Source organism: Carcharodon carcharias, assembly GCF_017639515.1.
Source record: "Carcharodon carcharias isolate sCarCar2 chromosome 27 unlocalized genomic scaffold, sCarCar2.pri SUPER_27_unloc_1, whole genome shotgun sequence".
Classification (NCBI taxonomy): Eukaryota; Metazoa; Chordata; class Chondrichthyes; order Lamniformes; family Lamnidae; genus Carcharodon; species Carcharodon carcharias.
Window position 1 is genome coordinate 839,561 of NW_024470624.1, and position 17,862 is coordinate 857,422.

The 17,862-nt window shown below is 53.9% G+C and overlaps 1 pseudogene; it reads right to left on the bottom strand.

Annotated features, from left to right (window-relative positions):
* Positions 1-10,007: 10,007 nt before the first annotated feature.
* Positions 10,008-15,521, bottom strand: LOC121273580 (annotated as a pseudogene).
* Between the last annotated feature and the right edge of the window lie 2,341 nt (positions 15,522-17,862).

Below are 17,862 nucleotides of genomic sequence, written 5' to 3' on the forward strand. Positions count from 1 at the left end.
CTCTCCCCGGTGTAAAATCGCTGGTGTCTCTGCAGGTGTGATGACAGAATTAATCCCTTTCCACACTCAGAGCTGGTGAATGGGCTCTACCCACTGTGAACTCGCTGGTGAGTCAGCAAGGAGGATGAATCACTAAATCCCTTTCCACACTCAGAACAGGTGAATGGTCTCTCCCTGGTGTGAACTCGCTGGTGTCTCTGCAGGTGGGATAACTGAGTGAATCCCTTCCCACACTCAGAGCAGGTGAAGGTTCTCTCACCGGTGTGAACTCGCCGATGCATCCGCAGGGTGGATAAATCAGTGAATCTCTTTCCACACTCAGAGCAGGTGAACGGCCTCTCCCCAGCTGGTGTGCTAGCAGGTCACACAACCAAGTGAATCCCTTCCCAAAATCAGAGCAGGTGAATGGTCTCTCCCAAGTGTGAACTCGCTGGTGTATCTGCAGGTGGGGTAACGGAGTGAATCCCTTCCCACACTCAGAGCAGGTGAATGGCCTTTCACCGCTGTGAATTCGCTGGTGTCTCTAAGGTGAGATGACAGAATTAATCCCTTTCCACACTCAGAGCAGGTGAATGGCCTCTCCCCATTGTGAACTCGCTGGTGTATTCCCAGCCTGTAAAACTCAGTGAATCCTTTCCCACACTCATAGCAGGTGAACGGCCTCTCTCCAGTGTGAACTCGCTGGTGTCTCTGCAGGTGGGATGACCGAGTGAGTCCCTTCTCACACTCAGAGCAGGTGAACGGCCTCTCCCTGGTGTGATCTGTCGGGTTCCTCAGCAGGTGGGACGACCGAGTGAATCCCTTCCCACACTCAGAGCAGGTGAACGGCCTCTCCCCAGTGTGAACTGTCTGGTGCCTCAGCAGGTGGGACGACTGACTGAATCCCTTCCCACACTCAGAACAGGTGAATAACCTCTCCCCGGTGTAAAATCGCTGGTGTCTCTGCAGGTGTGATGACAGAATTAATCCACACTCAGAGCTGGTGAATGGGCTCTACCCAGTGTGAACTCGCTGGTGAGTCAGCAGGGAGGATGAATCACTAAATCCCTTCCCACACTCAGAACAGGTGAATGTACTCTCCCTGGTGTGAACCCGCTGGTGAGTCAGCAGATGGAATGACCAAGTGAATCCCTTCCTACACTCAGAGCAGGTGAACCACGTCTCCCCAGTGTGAACTGTCTGGTGCCTCAGCAGGTGGGACGACCAAGTGAATCCCTTCCTACATTCAAAGCAGGCAAAGGGACTCTCCTCGGTGTGAACTCGCTGGTGTCTCTGCAGGTGGGATAACTGATTGAATCCCTTCCCACAGTCAGAGCAGGTGAAGGGTCTCTTCCCGGTGTGATCTCACTGGTGTATATGCAGGTGGGATAACTGATTAAATCCCTTCCCACACTCAGAGCAGGTGAAGGGTCTCTTCCCGGTGTGATCTCACTGGTGTATATGCAGGTGGGATAACTGATTAAATCCCTTCCCACACTCAGAGCAGGTGAAGGGTCTCTCCCCGGTGTGAACTCGCCGACGCACCGCAGTGCGGATAAATCAGTGAACCTCTTTCCACACTCAGACCAGGTGAACGGTCTCTCCATGGTATGAACTCGCTGGTGTCTCAGCTGCTCGGATGAATCACTGAGTCCCTCCCCACACTTGGAGCAGGTGAACGGCTTCTTTCCGATGTGAACTCGCTGGTGTCTCTGCAGGTGGGATAACTGAGTGAATCCCTTCCCACAGTCAGAGCAGGTGAATGGCCTCACCCCGGTGTGAACTCGCGGGTGTCTCTGCAGGTGGGATAACTGAGTGAATCCCTTCCCACAGTCAGAAGAGGTGAATGGTCTCTCCTCGCTGTGAACTCACTGATGTTTCTGCAGGTGGGATAACTGAGAGAATCCCTTCCTAAAGTCAGAGCAGGCGAAGGGTCTCTCCCCGGTGTGAACTCGCTGGTGCCTCAGCAGGTGGGACGACTGACTGAATCCCTTCCCACACTCAGAACAGGTGAATAACCTCTCCCCGGTGTAAAATCGCTGGTGTCTCTGCAGGTGTGATGACAGAATTAATCCACACTCAGAGCTGGTGAATGGGCTCTACCCGGTGTGAACTCGCTGATGAGGCAGCAGGGAGGATGAATCACTAAATCCCTTCCCACACTCAGAACAGGTGAACGTGCTCTCCCCGGTGTGAACCCGCTGGTGAGTCAGCAGATGGAATGACCAAGTGAATCCCTTCCTACACTCAGAGCAGGTGAACGCCTCTCCCCAGTGTGAACTGTCTGGTGCCTCAGCAGGTGGGACGACCGAGTGAATCCCTTCCCACACTCAGAGCAGGTGAACGGTTTCACCACGGTATGAACTCGCTGGTGTCTCAGCTGCTCGGATCAATCACTGAGTCCCTTCCCACACTTGGAGCAGGTGAACGGCTTCTCTCCGATGTGAACTCACTGGTGTTAGCTGATGGGATGACCAAGTGAATCATTTCCTGCTCTCAGAGCAGATGAACCGCCTTACCCTGGTGTGAACTCACTGGTGTCTCTGCAGGTGGGATAACTGAGTGAATCTTTTCCCACAGTCAGAGCAGGTGAATGGCCTCTCCACACTGTGAACTCGCTGGTGAGTCAGCAGGGAGGATGAATCACTAAACCCCTTCGCACACTCAGAACAGGTGAATGGCCTCACCCCGGTGTGAACTCGCTGGTGTATCTGCAGGTGGGGAAACTGAGTGAAACCCTTCCCACACTCAGAGCAGGTGAATGGCCTTTCCCTGGTATGAACTCCCTGGTGTCTCTATGGTGAGATGACAGAATTAATCCCTTCTCACAGTCAGGGCAGATGAATGGCCTCTCCCCACTGTGAACTTGCTGGTGAGTCAGGGGAGAGGATGAATCACTAAATCCCTTCCCACACTCAGAACAAGTGAATGGTCTCTCCCCGATGGGAACTCACAGATGCATCCGCAGGGCGGATAAATCAGTGAATCCCTTCCCACACTTGGAGCAGGTGAATGGTCTCTCCTCGATGTGAACTTGCTGGTGTCTCAGCTGCTCGGATGAATCACTAAATCCCTTCCCACACTTGGAGCAGGTGAACGGTCTCTCCTTCATGCGAGCTCGCTGGTGTGTCAGCAGATGGGATGACCGAGTGAATCCATTCCCACACTCAGCAGGTGAACGGCCTCTCCCCGGTGTGATCTGTCCGGTTCCTCAGCTGGTGGGACGACCGAGTGAATCCCTTCCCACACTCAGAGCAGGTGAACGGCCTCTCCCCGGTGAGATCTGTCCGGTTCCTCAGCAGGTGGGACGACCGAGTGAATCCCTTCCCACACTCAGAGCAGGTGAACGGCCTTTCCCCAGTGTGAACTGTCTGGTGCCTCAGCAGGGAGGATGAATCACTAAATCCCTTCCCACACTCAGAGCAGGTGAATGGCCTTTAACCGCTGTGAACTCGCTGGTGTCTCTGCAGGTGGGATGACCGAGTGAGTCCCTTCCTACACTCAGAGCAGGTGAACGGCCTCTCCCTGGTGTGATCTGTCTGGTTCCTCAGCAGGTGGGATGACCGAGTGAATCCCTTCCCACACTCAGAGCAGGTGAACGTCCTCTCCCCAATGTGAACTGTCTGCTGCCTCAGCAGGTGGGACGACCGACTGAATCCCTTCCCACACACAGAGCAGGCGAAGGGACTCTCCTCGGTGTGAACTCGCTGGTGTATATGCAGGTGGGATAACTGATTAAATCCCTTCCCACACTCAGAGCAGGTGAAGGGACTCTCCCCGGTGTGAACTCGCCGACGCACCGCAGTGCGCATAAATCAGTGAACCTCTTTCCACACTCAGAGCAGGTGAACGGTCTCTTCACGGTATGAACTTGCTGGTGTCTCAGCTGCTCGGATGAATCACTGAGTCCCTTCCCACACTTGGAGCAGGTGAACGGCTTCGCTCCGATGTGAAATCGCTGGTGTGTCAGCAGATGGGATGACCGAGTGAATCCTTTCCCGCTCTCAGAGCAGGTGAACATCCTCTCCCCGGTGTGAACTCGCTGGTGTCTCTGCAGGTGGGATAACTGAATGAATCCCTTCCCACAGTCAGAGCAGGTAAATGGCCTCTCCCCACTGTGAACTCGCTGGTGAGTCAGCAGGGAGCATGAATCACTAAATCCCTTCCCACACTCAGAGCAGGTGAAGGGCCTCACCCCGATATGAACTCACTGGTGTCTCTGCGGGTGGGATAACTGAGTGAATTCCTTCCCACACTCAGGGCATGTGAAGGGTCTCTCTCTGGTGTGAACTCGCTGGTGTCTCTGCAGGTGGGGTAACTGAGTGAATCCCTTCCTAAAGTCAGAGCAGGCGAAGGGTCTCTCCCCGGTGTGAACTTGCTGGTGTCTCTGCAGGTGGGGTAACTGTGTGAATTGCTTCCCATACTCAGAGCAGGTGAATGGACTCTCCCCGGTGTAAAATCGCTGGTGTCTCTGCAGGTGTGATGACAGAATTAATCCCTTTCCACACTCAGAGCTGGTGAATGGGCTCTACCCAGTGTGAACTCGCTGGTGGGTCAGCAAGGAGGATGAATCACTAAATCCCGTTCCATACACAGAACAGATGAATGGTCTCTCCCTGGTGTGAACTCGCTGATGCATCCGCAGGGCGGATAAAGCAGCGAATCCCTTTCCACACTCAAAGTGCGCGAACGGTCCCTCCCCGGAGTTAACTCGTTGGTCTGTCAGCAGCTGGAATGACCAATTGAATCCCTTCCTACACTCAGAGGAGGTGAGCGGCCTCTCCCCAGTGTGAACTGTCTGGTGCCTCAGCAGGTGGAACGACCGACTGAATCCCTTCCCACACTCAGAGCAGGTCAATGACCTCTCCACGGTGTAAAATCGCTGGTGTCTCTGCAGGTGTGATGACAGAATTAATCCCTTTCCACACTCAGAGCTGGTGAATGGGCTCTACCCAGTGTGAACTCGCTGGTGAGTCAGCAAGGAGGATGAATCACTAAATCCCTTCACACACTCAGAACAGGTGAATGGTTTCTCCCTGGTGTGAACTCGCTGCTGTCTCTGCAGGTGGGATAACTGAGTGAATCCCTTCCCACACTTGGAGCAGGTGAAAGGTCTCTCCCCGGTGTGAACTCGCCGATGCATCCGCAGGGTGGATAAATCAGTGAATCTCTTTCCACACTCAGAGCAGGTGAACGGCCTCTCCCCAGCTGGTGTGCCAGCAGGTCACACAACCAAGTGAATCCCTTCCCAAACTCAGAGCAGGTGAATGGTCTCTCCCAAGTGTGAACTCGCTGGTGTATCTGCAGGTGGGGTAACGGAGTGAATCCCTTCCCACACTCAGAGCAGGTGAATGGCCTTTCACCGCTGTGAATTCGCTGGTGTCTCTAAGGTGAGATGACAGAATTAATCCCTTTCCACCTCAGAGCAGGTGAATGGCCTCTCCCCATTGTGAACTCGCTGGTGTATCTCCAGCCTGTAAAACTCAGTGAATCCTTTCCCACACTCATAGCAGGTGAACGGCCTCTCTCCAGTGTGAACTCGCTGGTGTCTCTGCAGGTGGGATGACCGAGTGAGTCCCTTCTCACACTCAGAGCAGGTGAACGGCCTCTCCCTGGTGTGATCTGTCGGGTTCCTCAGCAGGTGGGACGACCAAGTGAATCCCTTCCCACACTCAGAGCAGGTGAACGGCCTCTCCCCAGTGTGAACTGTCTGGTGCCTCAGCAGGTGGGACGACTGACTGAATCCCTTCCCACACTCAGAACAGGTGAATGACCTCTCCCTGGTGTAAAATCGCTGGTGTCTCTGCAGGTGTGATGACAAAATTAATCCACACTCAGAGCTGGTGAATGGGCTCTACCCGGTGTGAACTCGCTGGTGCGTCAGCAGGGAGGATGAATCACTGAATCCCTTCCCACACTCAGAACAGGTGAATGTACTCTCCCTGGTGTGAACCCGCTGGTGAGTCAGCAGATGGAATGACCAAGTGAATCCCTTCCTACACTCAGAGCAGGTGAACCACGTCTCCCCAGTGTGAACTGTCTGGTGCCTCAGCAGGTGGGACGACCAAGTGAATCCCTTCCTACATTCAAAGCAGGCAAAGGGACTCTCCTCGGTGTGAACTCGCTGGTGTCTCTGCAGGTGGGATAACTGATTGAATCCCTTCCCACAGTCAGAGCAGGTGAAGGGTCTCTTCCCGGTGTGATCTCACTGGTGTATATGCAGGTGGGATAACTGATTAAATCCCTTCCCACACTCAGAGCAGGTGAAGGGTCTCTCCCCGGTGTGAACTCGCCGACAAACCGCAGTGCAGATAAATCAGTGAACCTCTTTCCACACTCAGACCAGGTGAACGGTCTCTCCATGGTATGAACTCGCTGGTGTCTCAGCTGCTCGGATGAATCACTGAGTCCCTCCCCACACTTGGAGCAGGTGAACGGCTTCTTTCCGATGTGAACTCGCTGGTGTCTCTGCAGGTGGGATAACTGAGTGAATCCCTTCCCACAGTCAGAGCAGGTGAATGGCCTCACCCCGGTGTGAACTCGCGGGTGTCTCTGCAGGTGGGATAACTGAGTGAATCCCTTCCCACAGTCAGAAGAGGTGAATGGTCTCTCCTCGCTGTGAACTCACTGATGTTTCTGCAGGTGGGATAACTGAGAGAATCCCTTCCTAAAGTCAGAGCAGGCGAAGGGTCTCTCCCCGGTGTGAACCCGCTGGTGCCTCAGCAGGTGGGACGACTGACTGAATCCCTTCCCACAATCAGAACAGGTCAATGACCTCTCCCCGGTGTAAAATCGCTGGTGTCTCTGCAGGTGTGATGACAGAATTAATCCCTTTCCACACTCAGAGCTGGTGAATGGGCTCTACCCAGTGTGAACTCGCTGGTGAGTCAGCAAGGAGGATGAATCACTAAATCCCTTTCCACACTCAGAACAGGTGAATGGTCTCTCCCTGGTGTGAACTCGCTGGTGTCTCTGCAGGTGGGATAACTTAGTGAATCCCTTCCCACACTCAGAGCAGGTGAAGATTCTCTCACTGGTGTGAACTCGCCGATGCATCCGTAGGGCGGATATATCAGTGAATCTCTTTCCACACTCAGAGCAGGTGAACGGCCTCTCCCCAGCTGGTGTGCCAGCAGGTCACACAAACGAGTGAATCCCTTCCTAAACTCAGAGCAGGTGAATGGTCGCTCCCTGGTGTGAACTCGCCTGTCCCTCAGCAGGTGGGATGACTGAGTGAATCTCTTCCCACACTCAGAGCAGGTGAATGATCTCTCCCAAGTGTGAACTCGCTGGTGTATCTGCAGGTGGGGTAACTGAGTGAATCCCTTCCCACAGTCAGAGCAGGTGAACGGCTTCTCCCCACTGTGAACTCGCTGGTGAGTCAGCAGGGAGCATGAATCACTAAACCCCTTCCCACACTCAGAGCAGGTGAATGGCCTTTCACCGCTGTGAACTCACTGGTGTCTCTGCAGGTGGGACGACCGAGTGAGTCCCTTCCTACACTCAGAGCAGGTGAATGGCCTTTAACCGCTGTGAACTCGCCGGTGTCTCTGCAGGTGGGATGACCGAGTGAGTCCCTTCCTACACTCAGAGCAGGTGAACGGCCTCTCCCTGGTGTGATCTGTCTGGTTCCTCAGCAGGTGGGATGACCGAGTGAATCCCTTCCCACACTCAGAGCAGGTGAACGTCCTCTCCCCAATGTGAACTGTCTGGTGCCTCAGCAGGTGGGACGACCGACTGAATCCCTTCCCACACACAGAGCAGGCGAAGGGACTCTCTTCGGTGTGAACTCGCTGGTGTATATGCAGGTGGGATAACTGATTAAATCCCTTCCCACACTCAGAGCAGGTGAAGGGACTCTCCCCGGTGTGAACTCGCCGACGCACCGCAGTGCGCATAAATCAGTGAACCACTTTCCACACTCAGAGCAGGTGAATGGTCTCTTCATGGTATGAACTTGCTGGTGTCTCAGCTGCTCGGATGAATCACTGAGTCCCTTCCCACACTTGGAGCAGGTGAACGGCTTCGCTCCGATGTGAAATCGCTGGTGTGTCAGCAGATGGGACGACCGAGTGAATCCTTTCCCGCTCTCAGAGCAGGTGAACATCCTCTCCCTGGTGTGAACTCACTGGTGTCTCTGCAGGTGTGATGACAGAATTAATCCACACTCAGAGCTGGTGAATGGGCTCTACCCGGTGTTAACTGTCTGGTGCCTCAGCAGGTAAGCCGACCAAGTGAATCCCTTCCAACACTCAGAACAGGTGAATGACCTCTCCCTGGTGTAAAATCGCTGGTGTCTCTGCAGGTGTGATGACAGAATTAATCCACACTCAGAGCTGGTGAATGGGCTCTACCCGGTGTGAACTCGCTGATGAATCAGCAGGGAGGATGAATCACTAAATCCCTTCAAACACTCAGAACAGGTGAATGTGCTCTCCCCGGTGTGAACCCGCTGGTGAGTCAGCAGATGGAATGACCAAGTGAATCCCTTCCTACACTCAGAGCAGGTGAATGCCTCTCCCCAGTGTGAACTGTCTGGTGCCTCAGCAGGTGGGACAACCGAGTGAATCCCTTCCCACACTCAGAGCAGGTGAACGGTTTCACCACGGTATGAACTCGCTGGTGTCTCAGCTGCTCGGATCAATCACTGAGTCCCTTCCCACACTTGGAGCAGGTGAACGGCTTCTCTCCGATGTGAACTCACTGGTGTTAGCTGATGGGATGACCAAGTGAATCATTTCCTGCTCTCAGAGCAGATGAACCGCCTTACCCTGGTGTGAACTCACTGGTGTCTCTGCAGGTGGGATAACTGAGTGAATCTTTTCCCACAGTCAGAGCAGGTGAATGGCCTCTCCACACTGTGAACTCGCTGGTGAGTCAGCAGGGAGGATGAATCACTAAACCCCTTCGCACACTCAGAACAGGTGAATGGCCTCACCCCGGTGTGAACTCGCTGGTGTATCTGCAGGTGGGGAAACTGAGTGAAACCCTTCCCACACTCAGAGCAGGTGAATGGCCTTTCCCTGGTATGAACTCCCTGGTGTCTCTATGGTGAGATGACAGAATTAATCCCTTCTCACAGTCAGGGCAGATGAATGGCCTCTCCCCACTGTGAACTTGCTGGTGAGTCAGGGGAGAGGATGAATCACTAAATCCCTTCCCACACTCAGAACAAGTGAATGGTCTCTCCCCGATGGGAACTCACTGATGCATCCGCAGGGCGGATAAATCAGTGAATCCCTTCCCACACTTGGAGCAGGTGAATGGTCTCTCCTCGATGTGAACTTGCTGGTGTCTCAGCTGCTCGGATGAATCACTAAATCCCTTCCCACACTTGGAACAGGTGAACGGTCTCTCCTTCATGCGAGCTCGCTGGTGTGTCAGCAGATGGGATGACCGAGTGAATCCCTCCCCACACTCAGAGCAGGTGAACTGCCTCTCCCCGGTGTGATCTGCCCGGTTCCTCAGCAGGTGGGACGACCGAGTGAATCCCTTCCCACACTCAGAGCAGGTGAATGGCCTCTCCTCAGGTGGTGTGCCAGCAGGTAACACAACCGAGGAATCTCTTCCCACACTCAGAGCAGGTGAATAGCCTCTCCCCGCTTTGAACTCGCTGGTGTCTCTAAGGTGAGATGACAGAATTAATCCCTTCCCACACTCAGAGCAGCTGAACAGATTCACCACGGTATGAACTCGCTGGTGTCTCAGCTGCTCGGATGAATCACTGAGTCCCTTCCCACACTTGGAGAAGGTGAACGGCTTCTCCCCAATGTAAACTTGCTGGTGTGTCAGCAGATGGGATGACCAAGTGCATCCTTTCCTGCTCTCAGAGCAGATGAACGGCCATTCCCTGGTGTGAACTCGCTGGTGTCTCTGCAGTTGGGATAACTGAGTGAATCTCTTCCCACAGTCAGAGCAGGTGAATGGCCCCTCCCCGGTGTGAACTCGCTGGTGTCTCTGCAGGTGGGGTAACTGAGTGAATTCCTTCCCACACTCAGAGCAGGTGAATGGTCTTTCTGTGCTGTGAACTAGCTGGTGTCTCTAAGGTGAGATGACAGAATTAATCCCTTCCCACAATCAGAGCAGGTGAATGGCCTCTCCCCAGTGTAAAATCGCTGGTGTCTCTGCAGGTGGGACAACAGAATTAATCCCTTCCCACACTCAGAGCAGGTGAATGGCCTCTCCCCGGTGTAAACCCGTTGGTGTCTCTGCAGGTGGGACGACCGAGTGAATCCCTTCCCACACGCGGAACTGGTGAACGGCCTCTCCCCAGTGTGAACCCGCTGGTGTGCCAGCAGATCACACCACCAAGTGAATCTCTCCCACATTCTGAGCACATCAGTCAGTCCCCGGTATGAACTCGCTGGTGTGTCAGCAGGTAGGATGACCGAGTGAATCCTTTCCCACAGTCAGAGCAGCTAAATGGTCTCTCCCCGCTGTGAACTCGCTGGTGAGACAGCAGGGAGGATGAATCACTAAATCCTTTTCCACACTCAGAACAGGTGAATGTACTCTCCCCGGTGTGAACCCGCTGGTGAGTCAGCAGATGGAATGACCAAGTGAATCCCTTCCTACACTCAGAGCAGGTGAATGCCTCTCCCCAGCGTGAACTGTCTGGTGCCTCAGCAACTGGGACGACCGAGTGAATCCCTTCCCACACTCAGAGCAGGTGAACGGTTTCTCCACGGTATGAACTCGCTGGTGGCTCAGCTGCTCGGATGAATCACTGAGTCCCTTCCCACACTTGGAGCAGTGAATGGCCTCACCCCGGTGTGATCTGCCTGGTTCCTCAGCAGGTGGGACGACCGAGTGAATCCTTTCCCACACTCAGAGCAGGTGAACGGCCTCTCCCCAGTGTGAACTGTCTGGTGCTTCAGCAGGTGGGACGACTGACTGAATCCCTTCCCACACTCAGAACAGGTGAATAACCTCTCCCCGGTGTAAAATCGCTGGTGTCTCTGCAGGTGTGATGACAGAATTAATCCCTTTCCACACTCAGAGCTGGTGAATGGGCTCTACCCAGTGTGAACTCGCTGGTGAGTCAGCAGGGAGGATGAATCACTAAATCCCTTTCCACACTCAGAACAGGTGAATGGTCTTTCCCTGGTGTGAACTCGCTGATGCATCCGCAGGGCAGATAAAGCAGCGAATCCCTTTCCACACTCAAAGCGCGTGAACAGTCTCTCCCCGGAGTGAACTCGCTGGTGTCTCAGCAGATGGAATGACCAAGTGAATCCCTTCCTACACTCAGAGCAGATGAACGGCTTCTCCCCAGTGTGAACTGTCTGGTGCCTCAGTAGGTGGGACGACCGACTGAATCCCTTCCCACACTCAGAACAGGTGAATGGCCTTTCCCCGCTGTGAACTCGCTGGTGTATCTAAGGTGAGATGACAGAATTAATCCCTTCCCACACTCAGAGCAGGTGAATGGCCATTCCCCACTGTGAATTCACTGGTGTCTCTAAGGTGAGATGACAGATTTAATCCCCTCCCACAGTCAGAGCAGGTGAATAGCCTCTCCCCACTGTGAACTCGCTGGTGTATCTGCAGGTGGGAAACTGAGTGAATCCCTTCCCACACTTGGAGCAGGTGAACGGCTTCTCCCAACTGTGAACTCGCTGGTGAGTCAGCAGGGAGGATGAATCACTAAACCCCTTCCCACACTCAGACCAGGTGAATGGCCTCTCCCCGGTGTGAACTCGCTGGTGTATCTGCAGGTGGGGTAACTGAGTGAATTACTTCCCACACTCAGAGCAGGTGAATGGCCTTTTCGTGCTGTGAACTCGCTGGTGTCTCTAAGGTGAGATGACAGAATTAATCCCTTTCCACAATCAGAGCAAGTGAATGGCCTCTCCCCAGTGTGAACTGTCTGGTGCCTCAGCAGGTGGAACGACTGAGTGAATCCCTTCCCACACTCAGAGCAGGTGAATGGGCTCTCCCCAGCGTAAAATCGCTGGTGTCTCTGCAGGTGGGACAACAGAATTAATCCCATCCCACACTCAGAGCAGATGAATGGCCTCTCCCCGGTGTAAACCCGCTGGTGTCTCTGCAGTTGGGACGACCGAGTGAATCCATTCGCACACACGGAACAGGTGAACGACCTCTCCCCAGTGTGAACCCGCTGGTGTGCCAGCAGATCACACCACCAAGTGAATCTCTCCCAAATTCTGAGCAGATCAGTCAGTACCCGGTGTGAACTCGCTGGTGAGTCAGCAGGGAGGATGAATCACTAAATCACTTCCCACACTCAGAACAGGTGAATGTACTCTCCCTGGTGTGAACTCGCTGGTGTCTCTGCAGGTGGGATAACTGAGTGAATCCCTTCCCACACTCGGAGCAGGTGAAGGGTCTGTCCCTGGTGTGAACTCGCTGATGCATCCGCAGGGCGGATAAAGCAGTGAATCCCCTTCGACACTCAAAGCGGGTGAAAGATCTCTCCCCGGTGTGAATTCGCTGGTGTCTCAGCTGCTTGGAAGAATCACTAAATCCTTTCCCACACTTGGAGTAGGTGAATGGCTCCTCCCCGGTGTGAACACGCTGGTGTATCTGCAGGTGGGTTAACTGAGTGAATCTCTTCCCACCATCAGAGCAGGTGAATGGCCTTTCCCCGGTGTGAATCGCGGGTGTCTCTAAGGTGAGATGACAGAATTAATCCCTTTCCACACTCAGAGCAGCTGAACAGCCTCTCACCAGTGTGAACTGTCTGGTGCCTCAGCAGGTGGGACGACCGAGTGAATCCCTTCCCACACTCAGAGCAGGTGAACAGCCTCTCCCCGGTGTAAACTGGCTGGTGTCTCTGCAGGTGGGACGACCGAGTGAATCCCTTCCCACACTCAGAGCAGGTGAACAGTTTCTCCACGGTATGAACTTGCTGGTGTCTCAGCTGCTCAGATGAATCACTGAGTCCAATCCCACACTTGGAGCAGGTGAACGGCTTCTCCCCGATGTGAACTCGTTGGTGTGTCAGCTGATGGGATGACCGAGTGAATCATTTCCTGCTCTCAGAGCAGATGGATGGCCTTTCCCTGGTGTGAACTCACTGGTGTCTCTGCAGTTGGGATAACTGAGTGAATCTCTTCCTACAGTCAGAGCAGGTGAATGGCCTCTCCCCACTGTGAATTCGCTGATGAGTCAGCAGGGAGGATGAATCACTAAACCCCTTCCCATACTCAGAGCAGGTAAATGGCCTCTCCCTGGTGTGAACTCGCTGGTGTATCTGCAGGTGGGGTAACTGAGTGAATCTCTTCCCACCATCAGAGCAGGTGAATGGCCTTTCCCCGGTGTGAATCGCGGGTGTCTCTAAGGTGAGATGACAGAATTAATTCCTTTCCACACTTAGAGCAGCTGAACAGCCTCTCACCAGTGTGAACTGTCTGGTGCCTCAGCAGGTGGGACGACCGAGTGAATCCCTTCCCACACTCAGAGCAGGTGAACAGCCTCTCCCCGGTGTAAACTCGCTGGTGTCTCTGCAGGTGGGATAACTGAGTGAATCCCTTTCACACTCAGAACAGGTGAAGAGTTTCTCCCCAGTGTGAACTTGCTGCTGTCACTGCAGGTGGGATAACTGAGTGAATCCCTTTCACAATCAGAACAGGTGAAGGTTCTCTCCCCAGTGTGAACTCGCTGGTGTCACTGCAGGTGGGATAATTGAGTGAATCCCTTCCCACACTCTGAGCAGGTGAAAGGTCTCTCCCCGGGGTGAACTCGCCGATGCATCCACAGGGCGGATGAATCAGTGAATCTCTTTCCACACTCAGAGCAGGTGAACGGCCTCTCCCCCGGTGGTGTGCCAGCAGGTCACACAACCGAGTGAATCGCTTCCCACACTCATCGCAGGTGAATGGCCTCTCCCCGCTGTGAACTCACTGGTGAGTGAGCAGGGAAGATGAATCACTAAATCCCTTTCCACACTAAGAACAGGTGAATGGTCTCTCCCCGGTGTGAACTAACTGCTGTCTCTGCAAGTGGGAGAACTGAATGAATCCCTTCCCACAATCAGAGCAGGTGAATAGCCTCTCCCCGGTGTGAACTCGCTGGTGTATCTGCAGGTGGGATAACTGAGTGAATCCCTTCGCACACTCAGAGCAGGTGAATGGCCTCTCCCCGGTGTGAACTCGCTGGTGTCTCTACAGTTCAGATGACAGAATTAATCCCTTTACACACTCAGAACAGGTGAATGGTCTCTCCTCCTTGTGAACTCATTGGTGAGTCAGCAGAGAGGATGAATCACTAAATCCCTTCCCACACTCAGAACAAGTGAATGGTCTCTCCCCGATGGGAACTCACTGATGCATCCGCAGGGCGGATAAATCAGTGAATCCCTTCCCACACTTGGAGCAGGTGAATGGTCTCTCCTCGATGTGAACTTGCTGGTGTCTCAGCTGCTCGGATGAATCACTAAATCCCTTCCCACACTTGGAGCAGGTGAACGGTCTCTCCTTCATGCGAGCTCGCTGGTGTGTCAGAAGATGGGATGACCGAGTGAATCCCTTCCCACACTCAGAGCAGGTGAACGGCCTCTCCCCGGTGTGATCTGTCCGGTTCCTCAGCAGGTGGGATGACCGAGTGAATCCCTTCCCACACTCAGAGCAGGTGAATGGCCTCTCCTCAGGTGGTGTGCCAGCAGGTAACACAACCGAGGAATCTCTTCCCACACTCAGAGCAGGTGAATAGCCTCTCCCCGCTGTGAACTCGCTGGTGTCTCTAAGGTGAGATGACAGAATTAATCCCTTCCCACACTCAGAGCAGCTGAACAGATTCACCACGGTATGAACTCGCTGGTGTCTCAGCTGCTCGGATGAATCACTGAGTCCCTTCCCACACTTGGAGAAGGTGAACGGCTTCTCCCCAATGTAAACTTGCTGGTGTGTCAGCAGATGGGATGACCAAGTGAATCCTTTCCTGCTCTCAGAGCAGATGAACGGCCTTTCCCTGGTGTGAACTCGCTGGTGTCTCTGCAGTTGGGATAACTGAGTGAATCTCTTCCCACAGTCAGAGCAGGTGAATGGCCTCACCCCGGTGTGAACTCGCGGGTGTCTCTGCAGGTGGGATAACTGAGTGAATCCCTTCCCACAGTCAGAAGAGGTGAATGGTCTCTCCTCGCTGTGAACTCACTGATGTTTCTGCAGGTGGGATAACTGAGAGAATCCCTTCCTAAAGTCAGAGCAGGCGAAGGGTCTCTCCCCGGTGTGAACCCGCTGGTGCCTCAGCAGGTGGGACGACTGACTGAATCCCTTCCCACAATCAGAACAGGTCAATGACCTCTCCCCGGTGTAAAATCGCTGGTGTCTCTGCAGGTGTGATGACAGAATTAATCCCTTTCCACACTCAGAGCTGGTGAATGGGCTCTACCCAGTGTGAACTCGCTGGTGAGTCAGCAAGGAGGATGAATCACTAAATCCCTTTCCACACTCAGAACAGGTGAATGGTCTCTCCCTGGTGTGAACTCGCTGGTGTCTCTGCAGGTGGGATAACTTAGTGAATCCCTTCCCACACTCAGAGCAGGTGAAGATTCTCTCACTGGTGTGAACTCGCCGATGCATCCGTAGGGCGGATATATCAGTGAATCTCTTTCCACACTCAGAGCAGGTGAACGGCCTCTCCCCAGCTGGTGTGCCAGCAGGTCACACAAACGAGTGAATCCCTTCCTAAACTCAGAGCAGGTGAATGGTCGCTCCCTGGTGTGAACTCGCCTGTCCCTCAGCAGGTGGGATGACTGAGTGAATCTCTTCCCACACTCAGAGCAGGTGAATGATCTCTCCCAAGTGTGAACTCGCTGGTGTATCTGCAGGTGGGGTAACTGAGTGAATCCCTTCCCACAGTCAGAGCAGGTGAACGGCTTCTCCCCACTGTGAACTCGCTGGTGAGTCAGCAGGGAGCATGAATCACTAAACCCCTTCCCACACTCAGAGCAGGTGAATGGCCTTTCACCGCTGTGAACTCACTGGTGTCTCTGCAGGTGGGACGACCGAGTGAGTCCCTTCCTACACTCAGAGCAGGTGAATGGCCTTTAACCGCTGTGAACTCGCCGGTGTCTCTGCAGGTGGGATGACCGAGTGAGTCCCTTCCTACACTCAGAGCAGGTGAACGGCCTCTCCCTGGTGTGATCTGTCTGGTTCCTCAGCAGGTGGGATGACCGAGTGAATCCCTTCCCACACTCAGAGCAGGTGAACGTCCTCTCCCCAATGTGAACTGTCTGGTGCCTCAGCAGGTGGGACGACCGACTGAATCCCTTCCCACACACAGAGCAGGCGAAGGGACTCTCTTCGGTGTGAACTCGCTGGTGTATATGCAGGTGGGATAACTGATTAAATCCCTTCCCACACTCAGAGCAGGTGAAGGGACTCTCCCCGGTGTGAACTCGCCGACGCACCGCAGTGCGCATAAATCAGTGAACCACTTTCCACACTCAGAGCAGGTGAATGGTCTCTTCATGGTATGAACTTGCTGGTGTCTCAGCTGCTCGGATGAATCACTGAGTCCCTTCCCACACTTGGAGCAGGTGAACGGCTTCGCTCCGATGTGAAATCGCTGGTGTGTCAGCAGATGGGACGACCGAGTGAATCCTTTCCCGCTCTCAGAGCAGGTGAACATCCTCTCCCTGGTGTGAACTCACTGGTGTCTCTGCAGGTGTGATGACAGAATTAATCCACACTCAGAGCTGGTGAATGGGCTCTACCCGGTGTTAACTGTCTGGTGCCTCAGCAGGTAAGCCGACCAAGTGAATCCCTTCCAACACTCAGAACAGGTGAATGACCTCTCCCTGGTGTAAAATCGCTGGTGTCTCTGCAGGTGTGATGACAGAATTAATCCACACTCAGAGCTGGTGAATGGGCTCTACCCGGTGTGAACTCGCTGATGAATCAGCAGGGAGGATGAATCACTAAATCCCTTCAAACACTCAGAACAGGTGAATGTGCTCTCCCCGGTGTGAACCCGCTGGTGAGTCAGCAGATGGAATGACCAAGTGAATCCCTTCCTACACTCAGAGCAGGTGAATGCCTCTCCCCAGTGTGAACTGTCTGGTGCCTCAGCAGGTGGGACAACCGAGTGAATCCCTTCCCACACTCAGAGCAGGTGAACGGTTTCACCACGGTATGAACTCGCTGGTGTCTCAGCTGCTCGGATCAATCACTGAGTCCCTTCCCACACTTGGAGCAGGTGAACGGCTTCTCTCCGATGTGAACTCACTGGTGTTAGCTGATGGGATGACCAAGTGAATCATTTCCTGCTCTCAGAGCAGATGAACCGCCTTACCCTGGTGTGAACTCACTGGTGTCTCTGCAGGTGGGATAACTGAGTGAATCTTTTCCCACAGTCAGAGCAGGTGAATGGCCTCTCCACACTGTGAACTCGCTGGTGAGTCAGCAGGGAGGATGAATCACTAAACCCCTTCGCACACTCAGAACAGGTGAATGGCCTCACCCCGGTGTGAACTCGCTGGTGTATCTGCAGGTGGGGAAACTGAGTGAAACCCTTCCCACACTCAGAGCAGGTGAATGGCCTTTCCCTGGTATGAACTCCCTGGTGTCTCTATGGTGAGATGACAGAATTAATCCCTTCTCACAGTCAGGGCAGATGAATGGCCTCTCCCCACTGTGAACTTGCTGGTGAGTCAGGGGAGAGGATGAATCACTAAATCCCTTCCCACACTCAGAACAAGTGAATGGTCTCTCCCCGATGGGAACTCACTGATGCATCCGCAGGGCGGATAAATCAGTGAATCCCTTCCCACACTTGGAGCAGGTGAATGGTCTCTCCTCGATGTGAACTTGCTGGTGTCTCAGCTGCTCGGATGAATCACTAAATCCCTTCCCACACTTGGAACAGGTGAACGGTCTCTCCTTCATGCGAGCTCGCTGGTGTGTCAGCAGATGGGATGAC